The sequence below is a fragment of the Corvus moneduloides genome, chromosome 3 (assembly GCF_009650955.1).
Source record: "Corvus moneduloides isolate bCorMon1 chromosome 3, bCorMon1.pri, whole genome shotgun sequence".
Classification (NCBI taxonomy): Eukaryota; Metazoa; Chordata; class Aves; order Passeriformes; family Corvidae; genus Corvus; species Corvus moneduloides.
In genome coordinates, this window is record NC_045478.1 from 36,656,168 (window position 1) to 36,668,319 (window position 12,152).

Genomic DNA, 12,152 nt, shown 5'->3' on the forward strand with positions numbered 1-12,152 from the left:
AGACAGGGGCCTGGCTGCCATGTTAAGGAAAAACGTCAAATCCTGAATGTAGTGCCTCTTTCTGCAGATATTGAGAAATACCTAAAGTCATTACTGTGGTCCTGATAAACATTTCAACACTCTACTTGTGTTTCAAAGATAGGAATAGAAGAACTGGGGCTTGTACTGATACACAAAAAAAATGAAGAAATGTGGGATAATAGAAACTAGATCAGTCTCCAGAAGGCAAGGAAGCAGTGATTTTTACTTGACTTGTGATTGTGCAGCGGTATAAGGTGTTGTTTCTGACATCTAAAAAAGCAGAGCAGAGAGATCAGAACAGACATGCCAAGTTACAGTATCCTTATGAGGAGCTGCACACATTGTTGGAGATGTGTATAACCAATTTCTTACAGCAACTAAGTGGTGGGAAAGAGGTGACCAAAGGCAGCAAAGCCTTGATTATTCTCTCTAGAAAATAATTGGCTATGATACTAGAAGAAATGTATCACAGAAAGGAATGGTGAAGAGCTGTTAGTTGCCTGAATAATTATTTTAATAATAAACAAATTCAGGTAGATTATTCTGAAAATCCAGCATAGCTGCCTAGAAGTATCCCATTGCCAGTCAAAAAATGAAAAGGCAATTTCTACTCTGTTTCTATCACTCTTTTTGAAATTATTTTCCATGCCTTTCTATGCAGACAGAGATGGGAGGTGAGACCTAATATTTCCTCAACCACTTGTGTTGTCTTTGTTATCCTCTGGCTATTCTATTATTTCCCATCATATCAGCAGGGTTGCACAGCTTCTGAGGACTTCTCTGAGCATCTGAACTATTTCTCTCTGTGGCTACACGTTCACTGCTAAAGATTTTTGTCCAGGAGAGCAGTGCTTGTTCTCAGGCCAGACCAGGTTACGGGGTGGCTGGTGTCCTGACTGTTAGGGACTGGCTGCAGCTAGAACAGTGACCGTGCCCACTCTGCACACCCATTTCACCTAGTCTTCCCTGGGTGGCCCACTAGGACTGAGTCCTAACAGCTGCTTTTCAATGGAAAACACCTGAAATATGGCAACACCAAGTTTTGTGATCACTGGTCCAAGCACAAGCAGTAGGTTCAAGTCCTGACCATCTGTTTATTAATCAGGGAAGTGGACAGATGGAGCGACCAGCAATTGCTCTCTGGATATAATGCAGTAGCAGGAGAAGAGCTGAGGAGGAAGCAGCTGCTGACCATGTCTCATTCCCCTGTTTTGGAACAGCACCACAGTGCCCGGCTTTTTTAATACAGCCTTTCTGCAAACATGGGTCTCTTCATCACATAAATGGAAAATAGTGCTTGACGTACAGCCAGCCCCCTCATAAAAACAAGCTGCTTGTGCCCATGGCTATATATATACACACGCAGAGAATCTCTATATCTCTGTATCTATAGATATACATCTCTGGAATTAAATTTTCCATGCTTCTGTCCTGTCTGGGTGTCCTTTGGTACCATACTATGATGATTTCCACATCAGCAGCAACTGCTGCAGTGCATGGGAAAGGTAAGTGTAAACATGGTGCCAATGGTATGTGTTACACTTCCCAGATGTGGAAAGGGCGTTGACCAGCCTTCCCAGTGCTGGCTGGGATGATGTTACAAAACTATCATACATGAATGGAGCCAAACTTGGTGTGATTTACACCCAAATGCTCTGGCCTGGAGTAGACTGTGGAATGAAATGGTCTATTCATGGGTTTTCTTTAAGTGAGAACTAACTTTTTTGATTCAGAAATTAGCTCAAAATTAAAAGAAGATGCAAACCCTGAAATCCTAGTTTATATGTAGTGTTGCTGCAGGCACCCAGAAATGAACTGAGGAGCTAAGTGATTTGACAGCTCAGCATTCTTCACATGCCTCTCCATCTTCAGCCCACTTTGAAGCAGAGAGGTGGTCACTCAGAGTGACTGAGGAGGGCAGGTTTTGGGTGCAGAAACCCCAGCTACATCAGCTTCCGAATCTGAATGCCAGAGTTCGTTTCAGTGCTTCACAAATGACACACATGTGACATACACTAAAAATTACTGATGGTCTCAGTGAGGCAGGGAAGCCTGAAAGGCAAGCCTTGACTCCTTCAATGCATAAAATCAACACAGGTTTGGTCTGCTTCTGGCAGGGGAGGAAGGGGAAGTTTCTCCATCTAATGGTGCTCCTGCTGTTCCTGGTAGGACAATTCCTCCTGAGTCGGTATCCAAAATACAGAAGCATAATTCTCAATTCTCTATGCTGTGCTAAGGAGCAGTACTTCTGGTACAAAAATCATGAAATGCACTGTCCCAGAGCAGAAGACATCCATACCATGTCTCAGGACATACTGGCTCTGAATCCCAGTGTACAGTAGAGAGCACAAGTGCTCAAGAGGTTCAGAGAGACTTGGAAAGGGATACAAAATCCCTGGGACCATGAAAGCATAGACATGAGCTGGCCTGGTGCCATGGCTGATAGAGATCTGGGTACTCTCCCTAGGCTTTCCCACTAATTGTGTGCAAACCTCATCATGCTGGGTATTCACCACTTCCATACAGAGCTCAGAGCCTCACCCATGCTCCAGCCTCTGCCTCTGCAGAAGAGGTGGGAGCTAACCAGGGCTGGGGCTGAGTACCGTGCCTGCAGCCACCTGCTAGGAAGGAAGGTCTGTGGTTTGAAGCTACATTTTTCTCCACAGGCTTTTTTCTGAGACAGGCATGTGAGCTCCAAAAAGTGGAGGTGCTCTCCTTCCCTGTTTTCTTATTGGGAAGGTTTGGTGCTCAGTAGGTAAGCTGTTTTCGAAAATAACTGTGAAGCACTTCACTTTCCTCCTGCAGTCAAGCAAGGAGGCAGTTATTTAGTTCTGCTTCTAGGACCAGGAGTTTTGGATCCTTCTCTGTGTTCCTCAGTTAGGTAGAGATTTTGACCACTTCAAACCAATTTCTTCTTTCTTAGCCAGTAAGAAAGAGATTTTTTTTCCTTCCCTAGTGCTCCTCTGTGTTTGTGGCGGCTTAAGTCCCAGGTTACACTCTTCAAAACACATAAGGGGAAAAAAATCACCCTCTTAAAAAAAATTTCCACTTTGCACCAGAAAGACAATATTTTAACATTAAGCTATGCAGCATCTTCTTAAGTTTAGTTCATCAAATGATTCAAAAAATGAAAAAGTGTATGGTCTTTTTTTTTCCTTTTTTTTATGAACAAAAAATAGATTGATTTAATTGCAAAATGAAATACAAGAATAAAACAATGATAGCATTCTAATTCAGACTAGCATTCACATTTAAATATATGCAATATTTAATTACCTTTTTTTTATTTGACAAAAAAAGATGGTATCCATCTGCTATTTTGTTTACTTTTTAATGTAGTAGAAGTAACAGCTACCTTCAAAGAAATGAAGTCATGTCCATCAATAATTCACTTTCAATGGCTATAGTATTTAAAGATAATCATCCACTGGGCCATTTTTTAGCCCTGACAGAGTGAATACAGTGTCAGATATCATTGAAAGGCCTGGAGGATTAAGGCACCAACCCTGCAAACTCTGACACGCTTGCCAGTCAAACTGGTCTCCAGGACATAATTAAACCAGGTCATAGCCCCTTGCTTGAAGTAAATGCATTTAAGTCTGTTCATCCTTTGGATCATTGCCACTCTGGCTGCAGGGAAAGTGTAAGGGTTAGCTCAGCACTGTAAGAAGAAGTTTATGTAAATATTATATACCTTTTTCTTTGATACATCATATAACAGATACAGTCTGTATCATTTGTCTATAAAACTGTAATTATATACTCCGTTAAATACTGTAAAAACTAGAAGTAAAAAAAAAAATCAGACTGACTGAATCTTTCAATGAGGTTAGGAATTCAGTAAGCAGACACCTCTCAGCAATTATTTTGAATCCTTTAGTTATGTACAAGAAAGAAAAAACTTCCTTCAGATCCTTGAATCATATTTGCTTATATAAAAACTCTCCACTTCTTTTCTGGTTTAGAGAATGCCATAAAATCAGATCATGCTGCTATAGCATCAGGATGCATTTTATTCATATAATAGCTATGATGTCCCTGATTTTCTGTGCATCCAAGGATATAAAAAAACCCAACTCACCAACACTGTTTTTTCCCTAACTTAGCACCTTGTCATACTGGGCTAACTGGTAATATATTATGATTAGAAGCACTGATGTTAAAGGAGGAGAAAAGTGAAAGACTGAATATTAAATCTGATCCACATGTCCAGGTCAATGTTGCTGCCTCATGTAGCAAATGCTCTTTTATTGGCATTACCCACCCCTTTCTCTGGTCTGCCATATTGAACCACTCCCTGGTTGACAAGTGTACATTAGTCTCATTTAACATTTCTTGTCCTGCAGCAGCAAACAGGACAATAATTGGGTCAGACTGTGTTTAGAGTGAAGCCCCTTTATGGCCCAGGCTTGGCCAATGACTCCTTCAAGCTGCCCATGCTCCTGAGGGGAGCAAACAGCTTGGCAGCAGCAGCGTCATTCCTGACCCAGTGCCCAAGCTCTCCATGCCCAACACACCAGCCAGGAGGAGGAGACTGTCACACATCTCCTGCCCAGGTGGTGCTGCCCCGCTGTGCCCTGTGGAGCCATCTCCCAGCCCCCCCTGGCCACAGCATGGCTTTATCTTCCCTTGCAGCCACCGGCTCCCTGCTCCCTGGAGGGCAGGAAGTTCCTGCCAGCAGCACAACAGCCATTCTATTGCCACATCAATGTCATGAGCTGCTGGAACAGAGCCATGGAAACTTCTTCTAAATGGAAAATTAAACTTCTCTTTTGAGCAAACTGGGGAAAACTATTTATGTACTTTGCTGCAGTGGTGTGTATAGAGCAAACTGTAGCCCTCAGTGATGCACTGTGCAAGTAGAGCAAGCCTGAATGCCTCTAGCCGAGGCTCAAAGAGGCTGGGCTTTTCTTGCTCAGGTTATACATAACTTAAACTCATCCATTTAATTATCAAAAGGTTCATACTTAGTCCTAGAAAATCCCTTCTACCCTGGAAGTAAGATCTTAGTAAGTTTTTCCTCTTGCTGATTTTCACACTCTTCCCAGAGTAAAGAATCTGGTTTCTCTTTTTCCAATAGATCTAATCTGCATTTATCTTACAGCTACAACTTCTCTTATACTATAAGCATTTGTTTCTTCCTTACAAAGTACAGAATCTGGGAGCTTTGCTGGAGCTGAAAAAAAGTATGGGTAGTATCTAATATTCAAGAAGAACTGAAAAGAGAGAGAGGGAACATTTGTTCTCATTAATTTTTTGTAGAAAGTCCATAATGGCAGATTATGACAGAATGTCCAGTATTATGATCTAATAAAACCCAGCCTGTTACTACATGACTGTTGTTGAAGGCAATTAATGTGCTGGATACCTTCTTATATTTTAAATAAGTGAGCTTATTAATTAAATATAAAGAAATTTGTGTGCACTATAACTGGCTTGAGTGTCATTGTTTTGCCATAAAACCCAAAAATACCTTAAAATTCAGTGAAAAAAATGCTGAGAATTAATATAAATCCTAAGTTTTTACCAGGAAAGTAGAAGCAGCAGTTAGTTCTATCTGGTTCTAGAAAGTGGCATATCCATGTGTTGCAGCACTTCAGAGGTCCTGTTTCCAGAGGCTGTCTCCCAGGTGGACTCTCTGCTGTCTAACAGTGCAGCTGAGCATTGCAGCCTTTTTATCATCGGGGGAACTAATCTGGGTATTTCATTGGGGGAAATGGAGCCAGGGAGAATTAGTTTATAGGCATGTAATACCTTTGAGATCTCTACCCTTTTGGTCAAATATAGCTGAAATTAGCTGACAAATGAGCAATTGTAAAGCAAGACCTGAAAAACAGATCATGTAAGCCCAACTTCTTTTGGACAGTAGGCTATGGAGGCAGAATGGACCAATGCAGTTCTTCTCCTCTCTTTCACACTTAGAAAGCAAACCCACACTAACAAGTAAGTTCACAAAAAACAGCTGGTATATCTTACAGAGGGCGTCAAGGAAAAAAAGCATACTCAAATGATATAAAATTTGCAAAATACTATCCCTTACTGTCACTTTTTAACCACATGGCATTTTAGCCAAATGGCATTATTTTTAATGACAGAAACACAGATTTCAGGACAGAAGAGGAAATCCTTCAATAAAGGAAAAGTTTGAAAGGCCAAGATGCTGCTACTCTGCTTCTATGTCAGAAGGAAAAACTTCAGTAGAAAAACAGTAAGTTAAATTTATCTTTGGTGCAGCTCTCAGGTAATTTCATCAGCCTCGATTGAATGGTATCTATCACCCAGGAATGTTTTCTATTTTTGGTGAAAGTGCAGAATACAGAGGGATTTGCTGTCTCTGCCTCTGGGTTCTCACTCTGGAGCTCAATTTATTCACCAGTTTAAATCCATGCCTAATTGCGCCCAATGTCAGTTGTGCTTTCAAGTCTTTTGCTGAGAGTGGACCACTGTCTGATTCAATTTTTGGTTAGGTGGCCATTTGTATATAGAGATTTGGCCAGTAGTAGATAGAGAATGAATATGTAGACTTAACAGCTGTTTTCGAACGTGTTTCCAAATTTGTAGCTTGGTTTACATGTCAAGCCATTGTCATATTGCTGTGCTGAGCAGAATCAGTACAGCGTGCTTTAAATATCTAGACTGAGACAACTACAGAAAGTGATCAGCAAATGGCACAGAGCAGATGTACAGTAGCTATAGAAACCACAGCTCACACAAAACAAATAAGCACGGGCTATTACCTACAATTTGGTTCACGTTCCTTCAACTGCACCATAACATCTATTGTAAGGAATCTTGTAGGGTGGGCTGAGAAAATAAGTTAAACGCAAATATTGCTGAACAAAGAATAAAGCCATTTCAAACTTAATGGTGCTACAAGGGTATTTAAACGTGCTAATAAAGAAAATAATGAGGGATGCTGTCAGTGCCAAAGAAAAACACTAGAGAAATTTAGCTACAGTGACCTGCCTGTGAAGCAGTACACATTACACCACACTGCTATAGAAAGACAGTGTCATAGTAGTTCCAGCATCAATTTTAAAAAAACTCGAACTATTAAGAAGTTTGTCACTATTTTTATTACTTGATGGTGTACAATATCATCCTTGAAGATTTTGGGTTTTCCCCAAAAAATGGGACTCTTGCTTCAAAAGTAGGTTTGAAATGAACATGGGATTGTAGCTGACAGCAGTGACCACAAGCTTCTTTGCCTCTTTCAGGGTCTCCAAGGGTATAGCAAGAAAATATCTGTCTTTTTTAAAGCAAGAAAAGTTTTTTAAAAAAGAAAAAATAAAAGAGAGAGAAGGAAATGTAGAAACAGACATCAGAAATAGTGAGGTATGTTTCTATCCTAAGGCACAAAGTAAGTTCTTACACCTCACCTCTTTGGGTTCTTTTGCTTTAATTGTAGATCCTGTGTGCTGATGCCCTGGAGAGCACTCTGATGTCAGAAAGGCACGTTCAGGCTCTAAGTCAGGATGCTGAGTTTGAAAAGAAGCATGAGAAAGCAAAGAGAATATTGGGGGATTAACTAGTTTCATAGCATCTGTCAAACATTTAGTTTGGAAAAGACCTTAGGGTCATCAAGTCCGACTGTTAACCCAGAACTGCCAAGTCCAGCACTAAACGATGTCCCTAAGTGCCATAAGGGTGCCTAAGAGCAGGGCACACCCAGCAGCTGACATTTGAGTAGCAGCAAGTTCACCCCAGAGCTCTGTCTGTGCAGCTGTGTCAGTCATGGTGGGTGTGGAACTTAGACAAGCCGTGACTTTCTGCTGGGGGAATGCCGTTGCCCCCTGGTCAAACTGGCAGGGCTTCAGCACCCTTACTGCATGCTCTTCCGCACAAACTGCTGCCCAAACTGGCACGTCTTTCCCTGTTTGCCTACTCTGCTTGTGGTATTCCTGGTTGCTAGGGCTCCATTGCACTAGGTGACACACAAATGTATCAAAAAGGTACAATCCTTGGCCTTGAATTGTTGCAGTTTGAATAGACAAAAGGACTGCAGAAAGGAAGGGCTGCTGAGCATGTTTTACAAGTAAAAAACTGACATATGGGGAGATAAGACTTCAAGATACAGAACCTGCAAGCGCACTTAAAGGAGTATTCCTGCCCTTTCCAGCTCCAGAAAATATGTCCTCAGTCTGCCAATAGCCCGTATACTGAATTAAAAAGAATCAGTATTTTCCAGGTTTTGAGACCAAGGTCATTTCACAAGTATCCTGGGAACAGAGGTAGGAGTGACCATTCAGTATAATGCGCTGTCAGTATGCAAAGTGCAAAGAAAAGAAATAATCTCCTTCAAGAAGAATGGGCCATTTTTTAATAAAATAATTTCCTGTAATAGCTGTTACCAACCTATCTTTTTGTTCTTTGGGGTATTCTGCAATAACAATCGCAAATGCTGTCTAAAGATTTGATTGGTATGTGGGAAACCGGTGTATGTCAAGTTAGAAGCAAGACGTAGGACATTTAGTTTCCCAAAGGATTATTGAATAATATTTCTCAAATACCTCATTCAATGCATGTAATGATATTTTTTCCATACATTATTCATTTTTCATTACTTTCACGTCTTATAGAAGGAGAATTTTCCCCAAAAGTTTAAATAAAATATTTGCAATTTAGTTCATTTCATTATTCATTAAACTCTTTCTTTAGTTTTATTTTTCATAAGCACAGTTCATCAAAAACAAGTGTTTAAGCAGTAGATAGAGGGTGGTGATATAACTGACATAATATGGAACTAGAGAAAAAAATCCCACAATTTTATGTTTTACTATCTGGAAGGGGAATGACATGAGTTTCTCTGTGAACAAATATCAAGTTTGCTGTGGAAGGGAATGACAGAGAGTGCTCCCAGGGCTGCCACTAGAAAGTAACCTTTTTCCATGAAAGGGAGTTTTATGTGCCTCTCCGACAGAGCAGGACATGCTGAACTATGCAGGCTTGCTAATCCTTTTAAAATTATTTGGTATTGGTTTTGTACCAGTCTGTATACATTTCCACTTAGTGGCTGGAAAAAGTCATTTGTGCGTTGTGAAGAAGCAGGAGACATCTGAGCACAGCCTGTCATCAGAATTTAATGAGATGATCCAGTCTGTGCATGTGCTTGTAACGTCACAGCCATGATAATGAAAAGCATATGTCTAATGCTGTTTCTTTTTCTTCTTTCCTTGATAGATATAGGAGTTAAAAATGGGATAGATAAGCTAAGAAGAGGAAGGGAAAGAAAAGCTAGTAGCTTATCCCATGTTTCCTATTCTGTAATAAGGTGTCATTTTTAGGATATCTTGTCTCTGGTTAACTGAATGCATACTCTGAATAACTGACCTGCTGGGAATTTAACTAGCAAATTCCAAGCTTAAACTGCAGCTCTAAGCCCAATTTCCATATTTTCCCAAGGGTGATCTGTCAGCTCCTACTCATTGGCACCTTTTACATTAAAAGTGTTCCATTAAGCCTAATGCATCTTCTCTCCCTGAAACATGTGTAATTGGTGTTGACTAGAACGTTCCACATAAAAACCTGTGGTGAAAAAATTAGAGGGAAATTATGTTAAAAAACAGACAGGAAATTTCTTAACCTATATTTCACATTATTTATTATGGAATATTGAAAATGTGCCAAGAGGCAAAACAATGATCCTTGTTGCCAGTCTGTACAGAAGCCTCCAGAGTAGGAATCAGAGGGTCATCCAGCCCCCCCGCTCAAGCAGGGTCACCTAGAACAGGTTTGCACAGGGCCGTGTGCTGTCAGGTTTTGGGTACGTCCAAGGAGAGAGGCTCCATAATCCATCTAAAAAAATCATTTCAGTGTCTGACCATCCTCACAGTAAAAAACCCCTTTTTTCTTACACTTAAATAGAATTGCCCATATTTGAGTTTATGCTCATTGTCTGTCCTGTCCTGGGCACTGCTGAAAAAACCCATCATTCTTAATGCCTCCTATGAGGTATTTATGCACAGTGTCAAGATCCCCTTGAGCCTTTTCTTCTCCAGGCTGAACAGGCTCAGCTCTCTTATCCTCTCTTTGCATGTCAGATGCTCCAGGCCCTTCCCCATCTTCATGGCCCTTCTTTGTCTTATCTCCAGTACATCCCTGAATTGTGCTGAGGAGCCCAGAACCCGACCCAGCTCTCCAGATGTGTCTCACTATTGAAAATGCTTCTTCCCAAACAGGCTGATGAACAGGGAAAACCATTCCAGTCATTTGAAGATGCTCTTGGGACGTGAGCCAAGAACTTTCAGGCCCAAGAACTTCCTCTGCCTCACTCGTAAGGAATGGCTTTAAGCTGCTATTGGAGCTGTTTGTGTTCATGCAGGCTATTTTCACAGGTCTCCTGTCTCCCAAATGAACAAATCCATCATTCTCCTTTCACTAATTCTTCTACAGTTGTATCAAGATCCTTTAAACTCCCATTATTCTTCTCAGAAGAGCCATGAGCATGTCCATTTACACCCTTTAGATTCTGACTTTGTAGAAGGTTGTTGGCAGGTGATTGTTCCAACATTTGTGTTTTGTGTCTATTTAGAAATGAGAGAGAACTAATGAGTTTCTATTCACTTAGGAGTAAAGTATCTCAGAGTTCAGCTGTACCTGCTTTTTACTCCTTATTTTAGCCCCAAACTCAGTTGCAATCAAGGTAACTTTTTGTCATGGGTTAGCAAGCATAGTCCCGGAAGTGATGTTCGTACAAAGGGGTGCTTACAGCTTCCTCTGTGATCTGACAGAACCTATCAGCTGGCCAGTTTGAATATGGACAATTCTTTGAGCCACTTAAAGTTGTGACCGCCTCTGTGATCCACACTTAAGAATAAACAAACTCCCCCACACAGCTCTGTCTCATTTCGGGTGCTGGGACAGGTGGCTGCGGGCCCCGTGCAGGGGCCAGCGGGCCCGGCCCAGCCCCTGCTCGGGCCAGGCTAGGCCAGGCCACGGCCATCCTGGAGCCGATGGGCCCTTTTCCACCCATGGAACTCCCCCCACAGCCCTGCTGTGGGCAGACGGCCGGCTCCCCCTCCCCACCGCGGCCAAGATTCAGCTGAAGCTGCACCGCTGTCCGGCAGAGATCATGTGAGCAACAGTGATAAGTGAAATTCCAGCTGCAAGGCCGAGGTGAGATTAACCCTTTTAGTGCTGTGAAGAGCTGAAAACCTGAGGGAGAAGAAGAGATGCTTAAAGCTGAAATTCTGTTGTAAAGCTATGATGTATCAGAGTACCCATTGTAATTTCATGAAGGCATGGGGGGTGGAGCGTTCAACTTGTACTCGTGAGCAAAAGCACCTGCGCTGAGATAAGAAGATGCTGAAGCAGCTGTAATTTCGTGAGAAGTTTGAACAGGGAGAGATGGAAGTGATGAGGACTTTTGCTCCAAATGGAAAAGGAGAAAACCTCAGTTCCTAGAGATGCTCCCAGAGATAGTCCTAGAGATGAAGATGAGGAAGACCCTTTGCTCCCAGGGAAGGAGAAGGGCATCTGTTCTTAGAGATGAAATGCTCCCAGAGATAGGTGAAGAGAACTTTTATTTCTGAACGGCTCAACCTTAAAATTGTACCCCAGTAATTCAAGAGTGGACCCTCGAAAGCAGTTGTGGGAAAAGCTGCAAGTCGGGGGAAGGGACTCACATGCGAGCAGAGGGACTCCTCTTCCTAAATGGACTGAACAATATTTGGAAGTGGGCGGCTGTCTCGTTGTGATAATGTGTTCATAGCACGAGCAAGAAGAGATTCCTCTTCCTAAATGGACTGAACAAGGTTATTATGGAAGTGGTAAACAGACTGAACATCTTAAGAGTTGTCTTTCCACATTGTCAGTGGGAGAAGGGAGAAAGGTGGGGGGGGGGGGGGAGGAGAAGTGTTCTGAAGGTGTGGTATGATTTTTTTTTTTTCCTCCTTTTAGGTCTGTTAATAAACTTCTTTATATTCTTTCAAGTTTGGTGCCTGCTTTGCATTTCTCCTAATTCTTATCTCACAGAAGGTAAACAGTAATGAGTATTTTTGACCAAACCACTACACTTTTTTTCCTTTAAATGCTTTAAATAAAGAGTATCAGATAAGCACTGAAAAAGCCACAACCCCTCAGTGTGTGCAAGATAGAAGGCATCTATCCAATTAAAAAAAAAATCTGATTTT

General features: G+C 41.6%; 1 protein-coding gene across 1 annotated transcript in view; it reads left to right on the forward strand.

The window, feature by feature from the left end:
- The window catches only part of TPBG (trophoblast glycoprotein), a 35,742-nt gene extending 24,998 nt beyond the window's left edge, over window positions 1-10,744 (forward strand). The window contains exon 4 of the transcript XR_004239436.1: window positions 10,200-10,744. The gene's annotated coding sequence lies outside the window, so the exon portion shown is untranslated. The remainder of the gene's footprint in view (window positions 1-10,199) is intronic.
- The last annotated feature ends 1,408 nt before the right edge of the window (window positions 10,745-12,152 follow it).